Source organism: Cupressus sempervirens, chromosome 10 (genome assembly GCF_028749045.1).
Source record: "Cupressus sempervirens isolate cs-2001-9-10 chromosome 10, ASM2874904v1, whole genome shotgun sequence".
NCBI classification, from domain to species: Eukaryota; Viridiplantae; Streptophyta; class Pinopsida; order Cupressales; family Cupressaceae; genus Cupressus; species Cupressus sempervirens.
This window is the reverse complement of record NC_143127.1, coordinates 963,306,778-963,330,414: the sequence shown is the minus strand read 5'-3', so window position 1 is coordinate 963,330,414 and position 23,637 is coordinate 963,306,778. Positions and strand designations below refer to the sequence as shown.

At 32.7% G+C, this 23,637-nt stretch overlaps 2 pseudogenes; both read right to left on the bottom strand.

Moving 5' to 3' along the window:
- Positions 1 to 2,749: 2,749 nt before the first annotated feature.
- On the bottom strand, positions 2,750 to 5,986 carry LOC149537172 (putative serine/threonine-protein kinase At1g54610 pseudogene; annotated as a pseudogene).
- Positions 5,987 to 9,451: 3,465 nt separating this feature from the next.
- The window catches only part of LOC149537171 (putative serine/threonine-protein kinase At1g54610 pseudogene), a 142,361-nt pseudogene continuing 128,175 nt past the window's right edge, over positions 9,452 to 23,637 (bottom strand).

Here is a 23,637-nt window from a genome sequence, read left to right as displayed (position 1 = left end):
TACTTTATTTTCTAAAAGTTTTTAGGTGGCTACAGAACCATCTGTAGGCATTCACATAATGTCATCTCGACTTTTATTGCATGCATAGTAATACATAAATTGTGCCAAGATTGTACACCTAAATAATCATTGTAGATGTGGAATAAAGGGAATGTACTAAAGAACTTTGTGAGGTACCTTTTTCATTATTTGATCTAATTGATATCTATTAATGCCACAATTAGTGTATTCTATTGAAAAATTATGTTGTTTATGATATATAATATGATCATTGAGACATGCATGTAGTGTTTGATACTACATTCTAGTATCTTTTATAATGGTCGATAATTCTCAGTAAGAGTGAGGTAGAATGTTTGATGGTCATAACAAAAAATCACCTATCAACCTATGAAAAAACATTGTTAATATAAAGAATATCAATGGTATGCTAACATAGAAGATGACAAAAATGACACTGTGCCTTGGCATGTGTGAGATTTCTACATTGGATACGCCATTCATAACCTTGAAGTTTAGTAGTAACAATATAGTAGAGAGAAGTGTTGTTTGGGAGCCTTGGTACAGTGGGTTGTATACCTTTGTAATTATAGGTATATCAAGGTTCTCTTCATCATCATCATTGGATGCATGACTATCATCGTCTTCATCATCTTCATCAATTTGTGCTAGTAACATCTTCTTCAATCCTGTTCTCTGAAACATTATTAGTTGCACCAATACCAACATCTTCAATTGTGTTCCCTACCTCAAGATCATCTTCTTCTATGGGAGCATTACCTTATTCTTCAATATTCACACCTCCATGTCCACCAGTTCAAAGTCCACTTTCACCAAGGGACAAAAATCTTTTCCCCCTTCAATGTGATCATATTGCCTACAATATTGTTGGTAAATAGATTTTCCTTTTAAATAAACTCTCAAAATGCCCAAATATGAAAGAACAATTAGATGCCAACAGCTAGATAATCTATCATGAAATTGATATATTTCCTCTGAATTGGAAGGTACAACTCCCTTATGAAATGATATGCAATGAATTTTTTTATTTCCTAAACTAACTGGATGCGTTCTTAACCCGAGAATGGAAGAGGAAAACCAAGCTAATCCTAGGCAGGACTAACTCAGGCAACTTTTAGATCCTAAATCTAGCCAACTTCAAGAATTCATACATCTTATGACTCCTTGGCATTGGTAATGCACTATGAATACAATAAATGAAAATGCAAATACAATGTAAATGAAATTAGAACAAAAGGTCATCTATTTTGGTCCTTGTAATAGAAATGGCTGCAAACACTTCTTATCCACAACACATTTGTTATCCAATTCTAAGATGTAAGATATTGCCCAAAATTGATTAACGCAACTCTCTGATTGTGAATAATTAAAAAAAACCCCTTTAAACTCTCTGGTTTAACAAAGATCTCATTATTATGAATGTAGCAAATAATGATTCTCTAATCATTATTACTTGCAACTTAGTATCAAATCTATTACAAAAAGGAAATAGAAAACCCCCCAAAATTCAAGAAATGAAAAATTACAGAAATTAAATGTGCTCCTCTCCCTACTCCAGCTCTCTGACTGTATGTAGAAAAAGTAGAACCCTACCTCTTTTTCATCAAAAAAGGTTACCGATAAATATCTTTCCATGACCTTTTGGTTTCATCCTGCCTCTTCAGAATCAATCGTATTCATCATATTATCAAATATTTACTTCCTTTTTATTCTTTCTTATTCATATTCCTATTTCCAATGAATATGGATGATATTCTTCATGTGAGAAGGAAACTTTACATTTGACACACAATCAAATATTGATTCGAAGCTTTGTGGCAAGTAATCTGTGATATGTCATAATGACTCTAATCTTTTAAGTAGATAAAAAATGATAACCAAACCATATGATTGGAAGCTAGTTGCATTCTTTATGTTTTTCTCATCTAATACTCTATTTAGACTCTTTAGCTTCTCAAATGTTAATTGCCACATTTGATCTCTTCAATTTCCAAATACGGCTTGGGCCTGAGTTCTTTATTTCATTTTGTTATCTGCATATGGTCAAACATTTTGACCATCTTCTATCTACTGTAACCTTTTATATATTTTCTAAGAAATGATATGTGTCTTGTAGTTCCTTCTTCAATTGGACAATCCATGTGTCTCTTCAAGATCTTCTCTGCAATTTTGGAGATACGGTGTTGAATGGATGCTGCCTCTAATGGGCCAATCAGATTATGTCTAGTTGAAGCAGGCTTTTGAGCACATACTCGCATCTCTTTTAAATCTGAAATTTTAGTAAACATAGTTGATGCTACACGTAGAAGTGCAGATCCTTGAGCAATTGATGCCTTCCTTGTAACTCCATTCCTCAAGGTTGCATGCAAAATTAGATCAAGTTTAATCTAATTTTCAATGAAAGGATTTTTGTTAGCTTCTTAAACAAATGGTAAAAGTAAGCTTGTAGTATTCTCCACTGTATTAACTATAAAAGCTTCTAATGAATCTATATTAGGAACTATTCGTGCCTGAATTGCGACTTCAAGGCCATAAGAGTGGGCAAATCCACCAGTAGTTGATCCGAGTGATGACAGTGGTTGTCTTCCACATAATCTACATTTTCCAAGACTCTATACTAAGACTCGGGGACTCTATAGCAGGCAACCTCCTAAGAAGACTTGAAACTTGTCATAGTAATATATGATATTTCACCTTTTTGCATAACTAAAAGGAAGTAATACAAAACTCAAATGCAACTGTTCAGCATTTTGATAGCACTATGAATGCATGTCCAAGGATTATTTAAATTCCATTTTTTAAATCCAAAATCCATCAATGTATGCCCCGTGTAGATACTTTGAGTCTCTATACACACAACACCATTCTTATATTCAAAAAGATGAGGTTTCAAAATGGTTGCATGAGGCAGCTTTGATTTCTTCCAATATTCCTCTAATGGTGAATCACATAATTTAAAAATTTTGGGTAGCTGCTCTACCTCTGTGCATCTAGGCATTATTGGTTTTCTTGCCAATAGTTCTACCAAGATGTAACCTGCACTCCAAAGATCAACAGTTCCATCATATTCTGTAGCCTCTAAAAGAAGCTCTAGAGGCTAATACCAAATGGTAACAACTTAGTTAGTCATGAGCTACTTTTGATCAGAATTGTAAAATGTTACTAATCCAAAATTGGCAACCTTTAAGAGACCGCTATTGTCAAGAAGTAGATTGGAACTTTTAATATCATGATGCAAGACACCTCAGTTATGACAGTGCTCTAGTCTTGAGAGCAACTGGTGCATGTAAAATTTTACTTGAGGTTTAGTAAAAACAACTCCTTTAGAGGCTGCAAGACCTACAAGATCATGCTCCATGTATTCAAATACAAGGTACAAACTACAATACATTCTCAAGGTCACCAATCCCTCCAAACTCACAACATTTGGATGATCTAGATATCGCAGCACCAAAATCTCCCTGGCCATAAACTTTACACTTTCAGGCTCCAGATTATCAAAATGACCCTCCTTTAGAGAAATAATTTTTCTAGTATCAATATCTCGAGCTTTGTGAACATTGCCAAATGTTCCTTGCCCAATAAACCCATATCATCGATCTTTGATTATTAACATGCTTTTCTAATTATTTTAAAACTGAAACCTGATCCTTTGTCAACCAGTCAAATTGGTCTTATGCTTTTCACTTCAAAAATGGTAGTATTAGGAGGATGCAAAGAAAACCAAGCATGCATTGTTGAATATGTCTTCTTATATGTAATTATGTGGATGACCAATTGTTTTGGTTTTTCAAAATTTCTTACAACTGATGAAACTACTACAGATGCTGCAATGACATTATCAAATGCTAGGACAATATGATGATAGATGCTATCTGAAATATGATGCACTAATTCTTGAAATGGTAACTGCCTCCAGGCATGAGCATCTGAGGAATACTTGTCAGAGAGCCCAAGGGAAAGGCAATGCAAGCCTTTTGGGATGCTTCTTGATGCAATCTATATATATCGATATTCTTCTAGCTTATGATATTAAATATTCCTTTCCATTTGCTCAATCACAGGAAGATACCAATGAAATATTATTGTAATTGGCTATTATTGAACTTCCACCATAGTAATTTATCTTTGAAAGAGTCACCATCTTAAATGTTGTAGATACATCATCATTTCTGCAATTTGGCATGGTTCCTGAAGGAAAGCATCCTAAAGATGGTCTATTGGAATCAATTTGATATGATCTGGTTGGATACCACATATACCAGCAGTAGTGCAGGGACTCAAAACTGTAGCCCAATCTACAATCCATCTAGGGCCATTGTTGGCATCCCATTTCAATTCTTTACAACACAACCAAGGACCATTGAATTATTTATAAATGATTAGCACAATATTGTATTAATCATATGAGAAAATCCCAACAGATCCCCCATATAGGGCTAGAGATCACAGCTTCACAATCATCCTTTATCTGAGAAGATCATCAATGAGAACATGATATCCTTGTCGGGCTTGGAGCTATCACCTACCCAACATGAAAACACTTTGAACCGACCCACCTAGCTTATAAATGAGAGGGTAAGAGAAAGAGAAACCTGACAAGGATAGCCTACCTATGAAGGACTTAGACCTAGACTCAAGACTGACTAGACTGACCTGATATGACCAATATTGCCAAAAAAAATGGCTGACTTAAAGTCAGGCAACAACTAGCTCTAACTAGGGAATATGTATTACAAAGTGCATAGAGAATCCAACATCTCTGGTTAAGAAATTACCTTAAGCATTGGGTTACAGAGTCTAGACTGAAGATCAATGAGGAAGTGTATATAGGGAGGACAAAGGGGAGCAAGGAAAACTGAAACAAAGCGAGAGAAAACAACCAAAAAAAACTAAGCAAGAAGAAGCTACACTACAACACAACAAAATTGGAAAGAAAAACTTATTTACAAAAGGTGAGGAAACCTCATTGGTAGGACCAACAATAAAGAAAGATTCATATGTGTCCATTCATGGGAAGAGAAAAGTATGAACCTCTTCTGAATAGAGGAAGATGCTTCATTAATTTGAAACAACATAGGTAATCTTTAGCTACTCCTTCACTATTGAACTTAAGCCCCAAATCCTTTTGCAACATGATGACCCACAAGATCTTTCCAAACAGCCATGCCTCATTAGAGACCTCTGATTCATCTATGCTTCCATGTACATCCTTCCTTTCATACTCAAACTTCTATGATGGAAGAAAGTATTCAACATATTCTGGATGCATTACAGGAATATAATTCATTTCATCTTTTTCAGCATTATCATCTTCATTTTCTTTGTTATCATCCTTAGTTGAGATATCAACTTTCAAATCATAATTAACAAAATTAGAGCATTGCAAATCTTTTAGGAGAGAAATATCATCATACCGTTTGCAAGCACTGTCAAAAACAACTTTTGATTCTGAACCAGAGCTAAAAAATGCATCCCTATTTTCGACATGTTCTACCTTCTTTGGTGAAGAAGAAAAGCAATCACTAGATTTTTTATATGTTGTTGGAAGATACTTACATGTGTTTATTTTATTACCAACAAAATGATCAAGAATACTAGCATCAAAAAAATTGCAAGCATCATTAACTTTAGATTTCAAGCTTGGGCTAAAATTGAATGGTTCTTTATTACCCATAGACTCTATCAAAACTGAAACATCCTCTTCATATCCAACATTTGTTAAATTTGAAAAATCCTCCTCTGAATTCAAAACTTCAATATTTGAATTAACTATAGAAGATCCATATGTGTCTGATACCATGAATTGATCATTCTTTATTTCAAGATTATGAATATCTTCATCTAATTCTTTATCTTCCACATGACATTTTAAAACTTCACCAGTCATTGAAATCTCTTCCTCTTCAACATTTACATTCTCAGATTTAATAGGATGACCACTAGAACATAATGCAGCCAACATGTTTGTTTTAGGATAGTTTTCAGGAAGACAACAATTTAAAATATAATCCCCATTAATTTCTCTTTCAATTTTTCTGATCATTTCTTCAATCATATTTTCAGATTTGACAAAACATTTTTCCACTATTTCTTCAAGACACATAGATTCTAATATGGTATCATCACAAACCTTTGCAACTTGAAAATCAATTTCATAAAAAATTTCAATGGAATTCAACTCTTCATGTTTTGCATTAACTATCTGATTATTCTCATCAAAGACTTCATGCAAAGGTTTATCCTTATTTTCTTCAAATCTAAAACTTTTAAAATTAGAGTTAAATGAAGGTATGAAAGAAAACTCTTTGTCAACTGTTCTTACCAATTCTTCATCATTGAGAAGGTTGTCTTCATTTGCTGAAGGTTTTGCTTTTGGGAAACCAAGCTTCTCTTGCTGTTCAAAATTCAAACCATTGATTGATATGATCTCTTCATTCTGCTCATTGATTCTATCCACCTTAGGAATGCTTTCTGCAACTTCAATGACTTTAGCATGCTGGACCAAAAATGGATTCTTTTTTTTGCAGTTCTAAGAGTGGTTCTAGATTCATACTTACTACATTAGGCTCAGTATTAGGAGAACAAGTCTCATTTCCAACCTTAAATGATGGATCTAAAGGTGTAACTAATGACTTCATAGGAAATTCTATTGAGAAGCAAGGAATAATAACAAACTTTTCTTCCTTTTGTGGTGGTTCAGGCTGGAAATTCTTTTCATGCTGATTACCTTCTTCATGTTGATGGCTCATCCAAGGTAACACTGATGATGAAGAAAATTTAGGCTCTCTCAAAGTAGGGAAGATGGGAGGAGATAAAGCATCCTTTTTAGAACTTGGATTAGTGCTTTTCTATCTGAACTCCTGGAGAACATAGAATCTCTTTTCAATCAGCTTCCACAATTCTCTGGACCGATGGTCTTGAGCTAAACTTAAGTTATTTCTTGTGGCATAGCTGACACTCTCTTTAAATTTTCTCCAGAGTTGTTACAACATAGGATCATCATCAATCACAATCTCTTCAACAGATGGCAAAAGTTTCTTTTTATATTTTAAATCATTTCTCAGAGGAATTTGACCTTAATATATTTCCTCAAATTATTTGTACAACAGAGTAACAGAAATCTGTATAAACTTCATCAAAGTAACAAGAAAGAGAATGATGTTACCTCAATCATGAGAAACCAACTTTCTAGCAAGTTCTCTCAAAATCTATTCTAATAGGCATGATCTTTTTACAACGGAGTCGCCAATCTTTGAGTAGCAGAGAAAATGAATATTGTAGCTTGAAAAACCAAAGTATTCTTCCTCTTAGTCACCAAAAATATGAGCTAGGAACCTGAATGATAAGAACTTTCAAATCCTTCAAACTCTGATAAGAAACTAGAATTCTTTTAAAGACATAGAGTCACCAATCTCAAATAGAGATAACAGTAATAAAACTAGAGGTACATCTCTAGCACTGGTCTTCTTTTCCAACTCCCCAGTGGAGTCACCAAAAATTTGTTGGTAAACAGATCGTCCTTTTAAATAAACTCTCAAAATGCCCAAATTTAAAAGAACAATTAGATGCCAACAGTTGGATAATCTATCATGAAATTGATAGATTTCCTCTAAATTGGAAGGTACAACTCCCTTATGAAATGATATGCAATGAAATTTTTTATTTCCTAAACTAACTGGATTCATTCTTAACCCAAGAATAGAAGAGGAAAACCAAGCTAATCCTAGGAAGGACTAACTCAGGCAGCTTTTAGATCCTAAATCTAGCCAACTTCAAGAATTCATACATCTTATGACTCCCTGTCATTGGTAATGTGCTATGAATACAATAAATGTAAATGCAAATACAATGTAAATGAAATTAGAAAGAAAGGTCATCTATTTTGGTCCTTGTAATAGAAACGGCTACAAACACTTCTTATCCATAGCACATTTGTTATCCAATTCTAAGATGTAAGATATTGCCCAAAATCAATTAACACAACTCTCAGATTGCGAATAATAAAAAAAAACCCCTTTAAACTCTCTGGTTTAACAAAGATCTCATTATTATGAACGTAGCAAATAATGATGCTCTGATCATTATTACTTACAACTCAGTATCAAATCTATTTTATAAATGAAATAGAAAACCCCCCCAAATGCAAGAAACAAAAAATTAAAAAAATTAAATGTGCTCCTCTCCCTACTCCAACTCTCTAATTGTATGCAAAAAAAGTAGAACCCCCCCTATTTTTCATCAAAAAAGGTTATCGATAAATATCTTTCCATGACCTTTCGGTTTCATCCTGCCTCTTCAGAATCAATCTTATTCATCATATTATCAAATATTTACTTCCTTTTTATTCTTGCTGATTCATATTCCTATTTCCAATGAATATGGATGATATTCTTCATGTGAGAAGGAAACTTTACATTTGACACACAATCAAATATTGATTCGAAGCTTTGTGGCAAGTAATCTGTGATATGTCATAATGACTCTAATCTTTTAAGTAGATAAATTATGATAACCGAACCATATGATTGGAAGCCAATAGGATTATTTATGTTTTTCTCATCTAATAATCTATTTAGACTCTTTAGCTTCTCAAATGTTAATTGCCACATTTGATCTCTTCACTTTCCAAATACGGCTTGGGCCCGAGTTCTTTATTTCTTTTTTTTTTTTTGCATATTATCAAGCATTTTGACCATCTTCTATCTACTATAACCTTTTATATCTTTTCTAAGAAATGATATGTGTCTTGTAGTTGCTTCTTCAATTGGACAATCCATGTGTCTCTTCAAGATCTTCACTGCAATTTTGGAGATACGGTGTTGAGTGGATGCTACCTCTAATGGGCCAATCAGATTATGTCTAGTTGAAGTAGGCTTTTGAGCACATACTCGCATCTCTTTTAAATCTGAAATTTTAGTAAACATAGTTGATGCTACACGTAGAAGTGCAGATCCTTGAGAAATTGATGCCTTCCTTATAACTCCATTCCTCAAGGTTGCATGCAAAATTAGATCAAGTTTAATCCAATTTTCAATGAGAGGATTTTTGTTAGCTTCTTAAACAAATGGTAAAAGTAAGCTTGTAGTATTCTCCACTGTATTAACTATAAAAGCTTCTAATGAACTTGCATTAGGAACTATTCGTGCCTAAACTATGGCTTCAAGGTGATAAGAGTGGGCAAATCCACCAGTAGTTGATTCGAGTGATGACAGTGGTTCTCTTCCACATAATCTACATTTTCCAAGACTCTGTACTAAGACTCGGGGACTCTATAGTAGGAAATCTTGTAAGAAGACTTGAAACTTGTCACAGTAATATATGATATTTCACCTTTTTGCATAACTAAAAGGAAGTGATACAGAACTCAAATGTGACTATTCAACATTTTGATAGCACTATGAATGCATGTCCAAGGATTATTTGAATTCTATTTTTTTAATCCAAAATCCATCAATGTATGCCCCATGTAGATACTTTGAGTCTCTATACGCACAACACCATTCTTGTATTCAAAAAGATGAGGTTTCAAAATGGTTGCATGAGGCAGCTTTGATTTCTTCCAATATTCCTCTGATGGTGAATCACATAATTTAAAAATTTTGGGCATTTTCTCTACCTCTATGCATCTAGGCATTATTGGTTTGCCTACCAATAGTTCTGCCAAGATGTAACCTACACTCCAAATATCAACAGTTGCATCATATTCTAAAGCCTCTAAAAGAAGCTTTGGAGGCCAATACCAAAGGGTAACAACTCTGTTATTCATGAGCTACTTTTGATCAGAATTGTAAAATGTTGCCAATCCAAAATCGGCAATCTTTAAGATATCGCTATTGTCAAGAAGTAGATTGAAACTTTTAATATCATGATGCAAGACACCTCGGCTATGATAGTGCTCAAGTCTTAAGAGCAACTGGTGCATGTAACATTTTACTTGAGGTTCAGTAAAAACAATTCCTTGAGAGGCTGCAAGACCTACAAGATCATGCTCCATGTATTCAAATACAAGGTACAAACTACAAGACATTCTCAAGGTCACCAATCCCTCCAAAATCACAACATTTGGATGATCTAGATGTCACAGCACCAAAATCTCCCTTGCCATAGACTTTACACTTTCAAGCTCCAGATTATCAAAATGACCCTCCTTTAGAGCAACAATTTTTCCAGTATCAATATCTCAAGCTTTGTAAACATTGCCAAATGTTCCTTGCCCAATAAACCCATATCATCGATCTTTGAATATTAACATTCTTTTAAAATTATTTTAAGACTAAAACCTAATCCTCTATCAACCAGTCAAATTGGTCGTATGCTTTTCACTTCAACAATGGTAGGATTAGGAAGATGCAAAGCAAACCAAGCATGCATTGCTGAATATGTCTTCTTATATGTAATTATGTGGATGACCAATTGTTTTGGTTTTTCAAAATTTCTCACAGCTAATAAAACTACTACAGATGCTACAATGACATTATTAGATGCTAGGACAATATGATGATAGATGCTATTTGAAAGATGATGCACTAATTCTGGAGATGGTAACTGCCTCGGGGCATGAGCATTTGAGGAATACTCCTTAGAGAGCCCAAGGGAAAGGCAATGCAAGCCTTTTGGGATGCTGCTTGATGCAATCTATCTATATTGATATTCTTCTAGCTTATGATATTAAATCTTCCTTTCCATTTGCTCAACCACAGGAAGATAGTGATGAAATATTGTTTTAATTGGCTATTATTGAACTTCCACCATAGTAATTTGTCTCTAAAAGAGTCACCATCTTAAATGTTGTAGATACATCATCATTTCTGCAATTGGCATGGTTCCTGAAGGCAAGCATCCTAAAGATGGTCTATTGGAATCAATTTGATATGATCTGGTTGGATACCACATATACTAGCAGTAGTGCAGGGACTCAAAACTGTAGCCCAATCTACAATCCATCTAGGGCCATTGTTGGCATCCCATTTCAATTCTTTACAACACAACCAAGGACCATTGAATTCTTTATAAATGATTAGCACAATATTGTATTAATCATATGAGAAAATCCCAATAGATCCCCCATATAGGTCTAGAGATCACAGTTTCACAATCATCCTTTATCTGAGAAGATCATCAATGAGAACATGATATCCTTGCCAGGCTAGGAGCTATCACCTACCCAACATGACAACACTTTGAACCGACCCACCTATCTTATAAATGAGAGGGCAAGAGAAAGGGAAACCCGACAAGGATAGCCTACCTGTGAAGGACTTAGACCTAGACTCAAGACTGACTAGACTGACCTGATATGACGAATATTGCCAAAAAAAAATGGGTGACTTAAAGTCAAGAAACAAATATCTCTGAGTTGTTGTGATTCTAATTCTTTGAAAACCCTTTTATTTTTTGCAAGGAAAATAACATTTTCCATCACTATTTCTTTTGAACTAAGACCACAATCTAGCAATTTTTTCCTTATTTTGTTCTGGGTTCATATTGTTAGGTGTGGACTTTCTTCACAAGCAAATATTCAGGCTATAAAATTATATCAAATATAAGCATTCAAGCATTAATAGTATTTTTTATATAATTGATAATAATAAAATAATAAAATATTACTATCTCTTCAGTAAATATGGAATCTAAAAAAATCAAATGAATTATATAATATTAATGTTATTTTTTAATAATATTATATATTGGCATTGATCAAGAAACATTGGGGGGTGGGATAAACTTGACTTTCTAATGTGCATGATGTACAACCAAGGTCTTCCCCCCAAAAGGTAATGATTAGGAGATCCAAAAATCACATAAATAGGAGTATCTATAATAAATAGACATACTTTAATATGTAAGATAATGATGGCTATTTATTTATTAGAAACATTATCAATGTCCTATATAGGAATGTTATTAGGTTTAATGGTTGGAATATCAGCTTTGGTCTCTTTCAATATGTTCATACTAAAAACATTTAACCTATAACCATTATCAATTAAGGTCCTATGAATGTGATTACCATTAATAAGGAAAATTAGCATAAGGGAATCATATTGATCTTTAAATCCTTTAGGAGTTAAATAATCTTGACTAAATACAATTTTAGGTGGGATAGGAGTAGCATTCATGCATTTGAAAAGGGAATGTATCTTATCTGTATTAGGAGGTGGAGTTGGAAGAGTAGTTAAATATCTTTGCAAGGCTTCATGATATGTAGGAGAAGTTTGAAGTTTCCAAAGAGAAATCTTGGCTGAAGTATTACATAATTTCTCTACCATGTCATACTCCTTTCTAATATTTTGAGGAAGATGAGGTGGAGGAGGAAGAAAAGGTTGAGAAGGTGGGAGAGAAGTAGGAAGATTATAAGGTTGAAATTCTAGGATACATCAATTACTATAAATATGATTAGCACAAGATACACTGCCAATTCATGAAGATTCATAGCATAGAATTTTTTTCTTAGTCTTCTTTTCCCTAAGAGAAGGAATTGTAAATGATATTGAAAGGAGAATATGATCTATGAAAGTAAGTTTTGAAATGGAATAAGGATAATTTTCTCACCATGAGGGATAGTAGAGGACAAAGATTCATATATGCAATATTAAAAAACTATCAAAATGAAACTATTTTAGATTTGGTGCTTTATTCATAGACTATGAAAATTATAAAACTCTAGCTATAGGTCAAATCAGGGTATAGGTCTAAATAGGTTTAATCTATACCTAGGTATTGTAATAATATGATTTTGGTCTAGTAAATTATGTGCCCCTATTTGAAATAATCAAATTAACCTAATACTAGATCTTATTATGCAATAAATGTGCTTTGCATAATTAAAACAATCATTAAATTGATTATATCCTAAAATTTGATCAACTTGTTATATGTCTCATTTAATTAAAATAAAATTTCCCTTTTAATTAAATAATTAAAATTCCTCTTATTATGTGCACATATTTCCAAATTCTAAATTCAAAATAAAATAAATTAACTCAATTTAAAGTGCACAACATTTTGGAAACTTCTAAAATAGTGTGTACATGTAAATGGTATTGACATGGACAATAGTGTGTAAATGAAACATGGGTTTAGAACTAGATATTTTATTTAAAACCCTGTGAATTAAAGAATGTTTAAGTACTTAAAAAATAGAAAAAAATTATCTTTGTTATTTTGTGCCAAATAGATTTAATATTGCCAGTTACTATCATATTCTTGATAAGTATCAAGTCCCTAGTACCAAAAAATTGCCTTTCCATGTGGTCTAGCTTAAATGATTTTTTTACATTTTTCTTTTAAAACCAAAGAAAGGGTCTGGGAATGGCAGCCACCAGTAGGGTTGAGAGGTGTTGCCCCTCCTGTTGTCTTGGGGCATAACCATAGGCATGTTCATGACACATACTTTTTTTTGTCATTCATTGCTTTTTGTCTAAGTTATTGATCTTGATACTAGTTCAGGTTTTCATTTTGGGGTTCATTTTGTGGATATGGTCAAAATACATTTTGGGATATTATAAATATAAAATAAATTAAAAACATATGAAGATAATAGCCTAAGATTATTTGTGGTCTTATCTTTCACTTATATAGTTGACTCTTTTGACCACTCTCTTTCTACAATTTCTAAAGAATTTAGGTCTCTAACTTACTTCACCTTTTCCTTATGCTTTCTCTCCTCATCTAATGATGGATTATAATGTAAACTAAAGAATTTATATACAAAATACTAACACAATCAAATAAAAAACAATATTAAAAAAATTGCAGATTGTAAAATCTACTCACTAGAGTGTAAACTTTGAAATTTGGTTAAATAATTCTCTACCTCTAAGAGACACCCAACACCTATAAACATAAGAGAATGAAAAAAAGCATGTGTGGATGTAATTAATTTTTAAAAATGTGGAAGATTACATATAAAACTTGAAATAGAGAACAAATTTATGAAAATAAGCGACAAAATAATTAGTGGGAAAGAAATGGCCTAACTTTGACATTCAACATGTCACATGCATATCAACATGCTACAAATGAATTTAAATTTTTATAAAAAACCCCTAATACATCAAACTTTTTAATATGACTTTATAAAAAAACCCTAATACATTTCACTACCAAGATTAAGTGCTAACGCTTAAGAATCTTCCCTTAAGAGCATTTCATTACTACTAAAATGATGCTTTAACAATAAGCAACTATCGAGAACTACAACAACTACCAATTTCCCTAGTTGTAAGCTATACATAGCCCAGGTTTGAATTTTAGGCTTATTTAGTACACTATAGGAACATAAAAACATCACATTTTAAAGTCAAAAGGCCAAAGGATTTTAAGATAGACACTAAAATAGTGGCCAATTGCCATGAATCATAAGCTACAAAGTGGCACTAATTCGACTCTTGGGCCAATTTAGAACAAAAACAAATGAAAATCACACCTTTAGGTTAGAAGTTGAAATATTTTAATGACAAAAAAGCTACTATCAACATATAAAATCTCTTACCTTCAACAATGCTATAAAAATATTTGTGTTTTAAGCCTCCCTATTGTGTGCCCACACTTTGCCATGTGAATGAATGAAGATTCACTTTTTTTTAAAATATCCCCAACAACATCAAAATTTTGATGGTAAACTTAATTGTCATCAAAATTTTGATATTATCGAGATCATAGTTTAAAAAAATGAATTTAACAAGCCAAATTGGCTTGTCATTGAAAATCTAGGTTGAAAATGACCCCAAATGTACTAGCTCCCCATTGTTAGTGCATATACGCATGACAAAAAGACCAAACTACTTCTCCACAAATGTCTTAAAGATTCAAAAGAAATCAAAGACATCACACTTATACTTCAAAAAGTACACCCATGTGCATCTAGAGAAGTCATTGTTGGTAATCTAATTGAAAAGATCATTATTGAAGAAGAGAGACTATTGCAAAGAAGGAGATTGTTGATAAAGAATGTTTTGAATCATTGTTTTTTCACTAATGTCAAACCTAATATTTGTTGGAATGGAAATTGCTTATAAGATCCAAGTACTATCACTTAGTTGATTGATGAAGAGGATTTAACCAACAAGATTTAACAAAAGTACCTAGGGGAAAGGTTGAGTTATGGTTTTTTAATGAAGTACAAGGATCAGTTAAGACAATGGTAAAATGATGTATTGATAGTATACTTGAAGATATAGATGTTGGACACACTTAGAAACACTGGAAGAATAAGTTGTAATAAGGTTTTCTGCAAAGCTTAACTAAGTTCATTAGTAAGTGTCGATCAAGCTAGTTCATGTAGAGTAGATCTTTAGTTAGTGCCAAGAAAATGCAAAATCTAGTGTGTGCAAAGTGAAATAGAAGGAGCTAAGAAAAGTAACAGGTGTCGAGCATCAAAAAACTTAGTGGATGCTAAGTGAATCCATAGTAGGTGCCAAGCATCAGTAAAATGTAGTTGGTGTTGAGTAACACAGTATCTATTGGGCACCAAAATTTCAATAATGCCGAGCTGTTGCATTATTTGAAAAGTCAAAGATTTTCTAGATTTGAGCTAACAAGTTTGTTATCTTGAATTTTTTGAATGAAATGGAGGATAAAGATGATGAGCTAGTGGGCACAAAATTTTAGATAAACCATTTTTGGGTGAATTCAGGAGAGTTCTTCGTGATGTTTCTCGAAGGAACAAGATATGGGTTATATTCATTGAATCCTACCTAATCCATTGGATCTAAAATTAAAAGGAGGGAAGAATCAAGTGGGAAAAGTATTCAAGATCTCTATTTAAGGAGTCATAGGCCTAGAAGCTAGAGTTGCTGAGGTGCCAAATTGTGAAGTTGTTGAAGGGTGTCAAGAAGAAGGCATTGAGAAGGAAGGAAAAAAGTACAAAGACTCTACTTCGATAAGTGTTCATATAGGAGATTGTATTGGTACATCAAGCATAAAGACTCAAGGAGACAAAGCTTGAATGGAGGACAAGATGTTAGAGCTGCAAAGACTAAAAGCTAGGGAAATTTGAGGACTAAACTAAGATCTAAAATTTGCAAGTTGTGAGTTGTATCAGGTCAAAAACACTTGTTGTTACTCTCTAACAATTGTATCAATTAGGGTAAAATCTTATGGACTTAGGTTGGTTTAATAGCCATTTTTAAATCCTTTAACAGGGTGGCAATTCAAGTGAATGTTCTAAAGTCCTCTAACCAGGCCCACTTCTAATAGGGTGGTTAAATTCTTTAACTAGGTCACATTTAACAGTGTGTTGTAGCTTTTAATAGGGTAGGCCTTTCACAGGGCATCATGTTAGAAGAGTGACCCTCATCTGAGGAGGAACCCTTCGGTTCTCATGGTATCAGACTACTACTAGGATTACATCAAATAATGCATATGCCCTTGCCACCATATCTACTAGTGGTAGCCCAACTATTTGTGTCATTTTTCTTTCAAAATACATGTGATTCCTTAGTCTCAATCCTCTCCTCATTGTATCCAAAAGGGTCATCTGTACCATATCCTCATCAAAAATCCTAATGGGAATAAGTCCCCCCACCCATGCCTTTGAACCATGCAACAAATAACCACTAAATGCCTCATCTAATGCTGTTGCATTTACAAATGATGGAGTTATGCAGATCTCTTGAATCTTCATCAATGTTCTTTACTCGGGTAACACACAATATATGTTTGAGTACAATATGGATAATTCTTGAGTTTGATGGAATGGACGTAGTTCCCTTGGCATCAGCACTCCATCTCCTATTATGCACCTTATTGCATGCTCCACCTCTCCAAGCATTACTTGGAATAGTATGTAAAAAGTCTCCCCTCATGTATGTTGATTCTAGAGGAAATTCCCATGTTAAAATGGGAATTATCACTCAAAAATTCAGCATTTTGTGATCCATCTCCTTTCTACACCCTACATTCAATATAAAAATTCATAAATATAATATTTTTATGACAAATAGCTAATATTGATTACTCTACTATCATATGCATTACCTTCACCAAGAATTAGATCGATTGAAGATTCTTAAGTAAGGCTCCAAATGCTTCTTTCAACTCCATCCTCTTTGTTTGCATCTTATAGTATTTCCTCTTTTTTTTTTCCTTCTTTTCTCTTTGATTACACTATTGATTTCCCAATGCATCTTATTGGATTTCTTTGGCTCACTTATAGCTTTCTATTCTGGTTATATTCTTTTGTAACTGCTAACTTTGATATCATTGTTTTAACATTTCTGCACATGTATGTATGAAGATAAGAGTTTTTCTACATGTAATTTTTTTTTACTAAGTATTATCAGCCTTCATTATTCCAAAAAAATTTAATTAATTTTTTTATTATTTAAAAAAGTACTTTATTTGGTTTGGAGGGTCATTCCTATGCCAATCGTAATGACAATACATTTCTTTGACTATGATTAGATAAAATTTCATTATTTCATTTTATCAAACTTCTATAGATAATTACTATTCGAACTCAAGATATTTTGTCTTTATACAAAATGATCATTCTACTTGAATAATAATTTTATAAAAGGATCCTCTCAATATTTTTGTTAAAAGTAAATCATTATTTTTTCAAGTATTGTGACTTATCATTTGCATATATTTATTTAAGTATATTATATGGGTGCACACATAGATTCCCAAATAAATATATAATTTCTTATGACTATGATGATTTAGAAATTGGGATATTCCTTTCGAAAATGAATTAAGTACTTGTGTTTACCCTCAATGGAGTTTTCTACCAAATATCCATATATTGTTTATTTTTCATTGATCTTCCTTGATCACTGCATTTACCATAATTCTTTGGATTATGAGATATCTTACACATTTTCCTTCAACTTTATTGTGATATATTGATGTGCACATAGTTGCAACTTTATGTTTTTATAGCATCATTCTATTCCCATGTTGGCACTTTATGGTTTTATACCATTGTTTATATGAAGTTACTTTTCTTTTGAGTTGCATAGGGAACCTATTTTTGAAGGTTAATTATGTAGGTCTCCTTAGTATGAATGAAGCATAGTTTCCTTATATGGCCCATGGAGTACCCATCCATTCTATGTGCACTTAATTTCTATGGAGTCTCCCTCCATTTGGTTCAATTTGTTCCAATTTGAAAGGCTCATATTTATGGAGTTTCCCTCCATTTGGTTCCATTGTTCCACTATGAAAGGATGATATTTATATGGAGTTTCCCTCCATTTGGTTCTATTTGTTACTATTTGCAATTTTGATACTCATATGTTGTTTCCCTCCTTTTAATCAATATGTGATAATACTAATCTAATCAACATGTCCCTCCTTTTAATTTAATTCATATATTAATGTGATAATGCTCTGCATACTTTATTACTTAGATCATGTGTCATGTAGGTTATGGAGGGATGCCCCCATTAACTTGTAGTGAGATGATTCATTGAGTGGACTATCTATATCCAGGTGATTGATATAATTTTGATGCAAGTATCATTAGTTGGCCTTGTTTGTGGTCATTTGTGCATTAGTATATACTTTTCATGAGAACATTGATCAATAATTTTAATCAATTTGTCTTTTTTTGATTATTTTTTAGCATATAATTTATCTTGACATCAGGTTAACTCCATTGATTTGTGGTAACATGTTTTATTTTCCTCTCCATTTCTCTATGAGATTTTTTCTTATCCTTTTCCAAAAGGATTTCTGATTTGAGTATAAGATGAAATAATCCTTGTGGATAGTTGTCTTGTTCCTTGTGTCTATTTTTTTTAGGTCATCAATCAAAGCACATACAAGACATTATTATTTGGTGTACATATCATATGCACCATGATTTGACTTGCAAATGCACAACACATTTCTCTTGGCCCTACAAAGATCTACCCACACTCACAATAGACCTCTTGCACAATTGAAGACATTCTTAAAGATCAAGTTGCTACTTTCTAAAGAGATATTTCAATTTCATTGTAAAAATTTGGTTTTACAACCCTTTGATGTAAGCTACCCAAGTAAAGATTAAGGGGGTATATTAGAGATATTAATCCTTCCTTGGATGTTTTTAATTGGGATATTCCAAGAATACCTAAATGTAGTTTTTCCTATTGTACACATGTGGAGGACATGTCATTTACTTGTCCTTTAGTCCACATGTGAGGATAACTTATTTTTTTAATTTCTTTATAAGGAAAATAGTTATTCCTCTTTAAGAGGATTATGACACTTGTTATGCACACACATATGAATGTGGAAATCATTCACATGGGAGTAACAAATAACTCCTCTTCTCATCTCTTTATAAGAGATTCTTCTTTCTCATTCTAACAACACATAATCACTATGTAGTTCACATAATGAACCCTTTGGCTCCACATTATCTCTCTCTCACTCTCTCACCATTATTTAGGCATTTGCCTCATTCATATAATTCACAAGGGGTTTTCTTTTCTTTTCCCTTTCAAAATCCATGTCTCCTATTTCGTGTTGATCTTGGAAAGCTCATATAAAGTATGGTAATTATTTTCATTACAAACTCTTTTGGATTAATTTATGGTTCTAGTTCATTTCGATTTTATTATTTCTAACAAATTTAAATTTACTACACATGAAAACTCACATTTACAAAATCAATACATCACAATGAGGCTTTGAATATTCCAAAGGTTTACCTTGGATATGGCATGTTCACATGGGCTTGAGCCTTGGTTCCCCCTTAAATCCTATGGTCAACTTCCTGCACACTAAACTTGAGCATTAGTAGTCTAAGAAAATCATGTAATAAATAAGTAAAAGTGTGCAATAAATCATTATCACATTCAACATTAGGAAAATATCTACATTTTGATGATCTACACTTATGTCATCTACAAATATGTCATCAAAATGTTGAATTAGAAGTATCATAATACAAATATGTCATCTATGCTAGGGCCAATCAGGTGAGGCCTCGCATATCATTACTTGATAGAGATGGTACAAGAGCAAGATGTGAGACTAGATTATGTAAACAAAAGGAATAGTTAGATGACATATTCACTAAGGTAGTACCTAATGATGCTTTTGATTATCTTAGAGGAAAGTTAGGGGTCATCCCCCTACCTAAAGAAAATTGAATAGAGATGTTGCATTGTATCAATTTTTACAAGAATAATATTTTATAGATTGATGTAAGAGGTCACACTTTAGCATCCGCCTAAAGGTGTGAGAAGAAAGACACTAAGTTATGGGTAGAAGAAGGGTTAAGGAGTTAATTTTGAGATGACATTTTTGTATGAGTCAAAACAGTGACATTTAGATTATGTGAAATGGTATGTCTTTGTGGCATTGTTGTCAAAGAGAAAGAGATTAACATGATTAAGTTACCATACAAGGATGTATATAAAGAGGGAGAGTATTATTGAGTTACCATACAATATTGATCAGTTTAAGAGATGAGATTGCATGTGAGAGAGGGAGAAGTTATGTAGGAGATAATGATTGTAGTCAAAATGTTGACACATGTCAAGGTTTCTAAAAGAGAGAGTATATATTGAATTGATTAATAAAGAGAGAATAAAAACATAGAGGGAGAAGACAATACAATATTAATGTTTTGGATCGGTCCAAAATCCTTTAATCAAGGTTGACCTAACAGTCAATTTGTAAATCCTTTAGTCAAGATGGCATTCTCATGAAATGTTCTAAAGTCATCTAACAAGGCCACTCCCAACAAGGTGATCAAATCCTTTAATAGGGTCACATTTAGAAGCTTGTTTTATAACCTTTAATAGGGTAGGCTCTTAACCAAACTCACTTCAAAAGAGTGAAAACTTGGTAGCAAGTTACTTGGTGTTTTTTCCCAAATTGGGTTTCCATGTCAAATCTTGGTGTCAAAGTGCTTTTATCATGCGTGGATGTTATATTTTTGCATGCTATATTTTACAATAGTTTATTTATTAGAAGTTAGAACATATAGAGATAAAGAGTTAAGATATTACTTGAAACATTAAATTTCTAATGATATGCTATAGAGACCGAGTGGGTATTTGAGTTTGATTAATATGTTTAAAGTGACTAAAAGTCGAATTCCTACATCTAGACTTGAGGATAATTGGTTCACCTCCATTTCAATTATTCTAAATCATTATAATAGATTATCCCATTCTTAAAATATGCATATATATCTCTACAAATATTATCTATGAGATAGATACAAAATCCTTTCATTGCACTAATATTTTCTATAACTAATAAGTCTTTGTAGTTCCTCTTCAAAATTGTACATGCAAGTCTCCTCTTAGATAAAATTTGCATCTATTTCAATCTTAAAAACTTCCAAAATAAACATCATATTATTACAAGATAATTTCATACTTTAGTTAACAAAATTCATTTCCTTAATATAGAAACTCTTCATAAGTTTGTTATCTTGCACACTACCAAATATTCAAATAATATTCTGCCATCCATGGGTTAACATCTAGGATGTTTTCCCAACCTTGTTAAGAAATTATTTTGGTAAATCAAAATAATCTCACAAAAAAAAAGTCATTATAATGTCTTTTAATTTGTTTCTTTATTAACCTAACACTAATAAATCTTCCATAACTCATACAAAACTTAATATCTCTTTCTATGCTCTTTCACATGTGTCATATACTATTTATATTTTATTCCCTCAGGTGAATATGACCTCATGTTCTTCTAGTGAATCTCGCCAAACAAAATAAGTTTTTTGAAGCCTATTTTTTTGTTGTGTACTTAGCCAATTTTCTAAGTATTGTGCCTTTAGACTTCACAAATAGTTCTTCAAACTCAAAATGAGTGATATGATATGATAAATAACAACCTTATCAACTACCCTTTTCCAAATTTCCAATAGTGACATGTCCATACAGTTGTACTAGTAAAAAAAATTACATAAAGAATACCTTGCTTTATTCTAATTACATAAATAAATAAAAACAAGGAAAGATTACTAATTATAACACCACCAGTTTAATATTTAATTTGAGAGATTACATCAAAGGGTATCAAACCCCAAATTATTACAATGAAATTCAAGTTGTGCTCTAGAAAGAGGATTTGTCAAAATATCAACAACTTGATCTTCAATATAACAAAGAAATTGAAATGTCTTCAAATGTGCAACAAGTCTTCGATTAATTCATATTTGTAGAGCCAAGAAGTGGAAAGGCCCTTTGAATGTGTTCAAGAGGAAGAATATCTCTATCTTCCATTGGATTCATGTTTCACAAGAATTGTAATAAAAAATATTGATGTGTTGTATGTTCCTTGATGGATCACCTGAAAATAGAAGCAAGAAACAAGGCAACTATCCATAAGGAGAATTTCATCTTATATCCAAGTTAGATTTTTTTTAGATGTTAAATTTATAAGAAATATCTCATAAAGTAAACTAAGATAGAGTGATACAAATAAATTTAACCTATCATCACAAGGAAATGAGGGTAACCTGATATTAAGATAAGTCATACACTCAAAATATAAAAAAGGGTTATATATGAAAGTATTTATCAATTCTCTCATGACTTACAAGGCACCCATCTAATGTCACTTGCATTAACATAGCATAACTCACATGGGTATAGTAAGTTTGCTAATGAGTAACTTGCTATAAGTTAATGGGTCACAATTCCATAACTTTCATGTCTCATGACCTAAACAATGAAGTATGGGAAGAACTATCACATTAGTATATATATTAAAGAAACATGAGAGACATAGATAGATTGGATGAATATGTTACTCAAGCCCAAATCAAATCAAGATGCTTATTTGCGAGCCATATTTTCTACCAAAGGGAAGGACTATGAGTAGTAACAACATTTTCCTTCAAGATGGGTGAAATCAACTAAAAATTTAGGAAAACTCCATGAATAACATCGTCTTCTGATGTAGGAGCATCCAGAGGTATAAGGGCAATCCTGTGTCACCCAAAAAAATGTACTTAGACTTAGTTTCTATTTCATGTCTTTACATTTTTGGATACCCATTTGGCTCAAATAAAGGTTTCAACTCTCATAGTTCAACTATCAGTGCGTTTGAAAATCCCAAAAAAATAGGAGCATGTATTTGGGTCATCATTTTGGTAAACTAGAAGGTGTGAATTGGCCAGATGAATGTAATCATGATTTAGAGCATTCCAAAAAAATAATCAGGTCAATAGGCCCCACGGTTTGAAAGTTATTACAGTTTTTCGAGTTTTGGAGACCTCCTAAGAATGCTTCAAAGTCAAGTTTGGGACATTAAATGACCTCGAAAAGGGTCAAAAAAGGGGGACAAGAAAATCTAGTCCATAGGCTATAGAGCGCTTCAAGAGCTTTCCGAAAATGTAAACGGTTCGTCAATCGGAGCTACGGTTCAAAAGTTATGCCTCTCGAAAGTACGGTTACCATTTCTGGATTCTTCTAGATTTGCACCAACTTCTAATGTAGCTTCTGGAACCTTCTATTTTGTCGGTGGATGCCTACTAGCACTTTCTAGAATGTACTCCTAGTCCTTAACCCTCTGGGGTCTATTTAAGGAGATTTATGGCATTGTAAAAGGCAGTTCGGAGTGGAGTTTGAGAGGAGGTACCATAAGGAGAAATTATCTCCAAATTTATGCTATTGTAAGCCCTTAGGGCATGCTTTG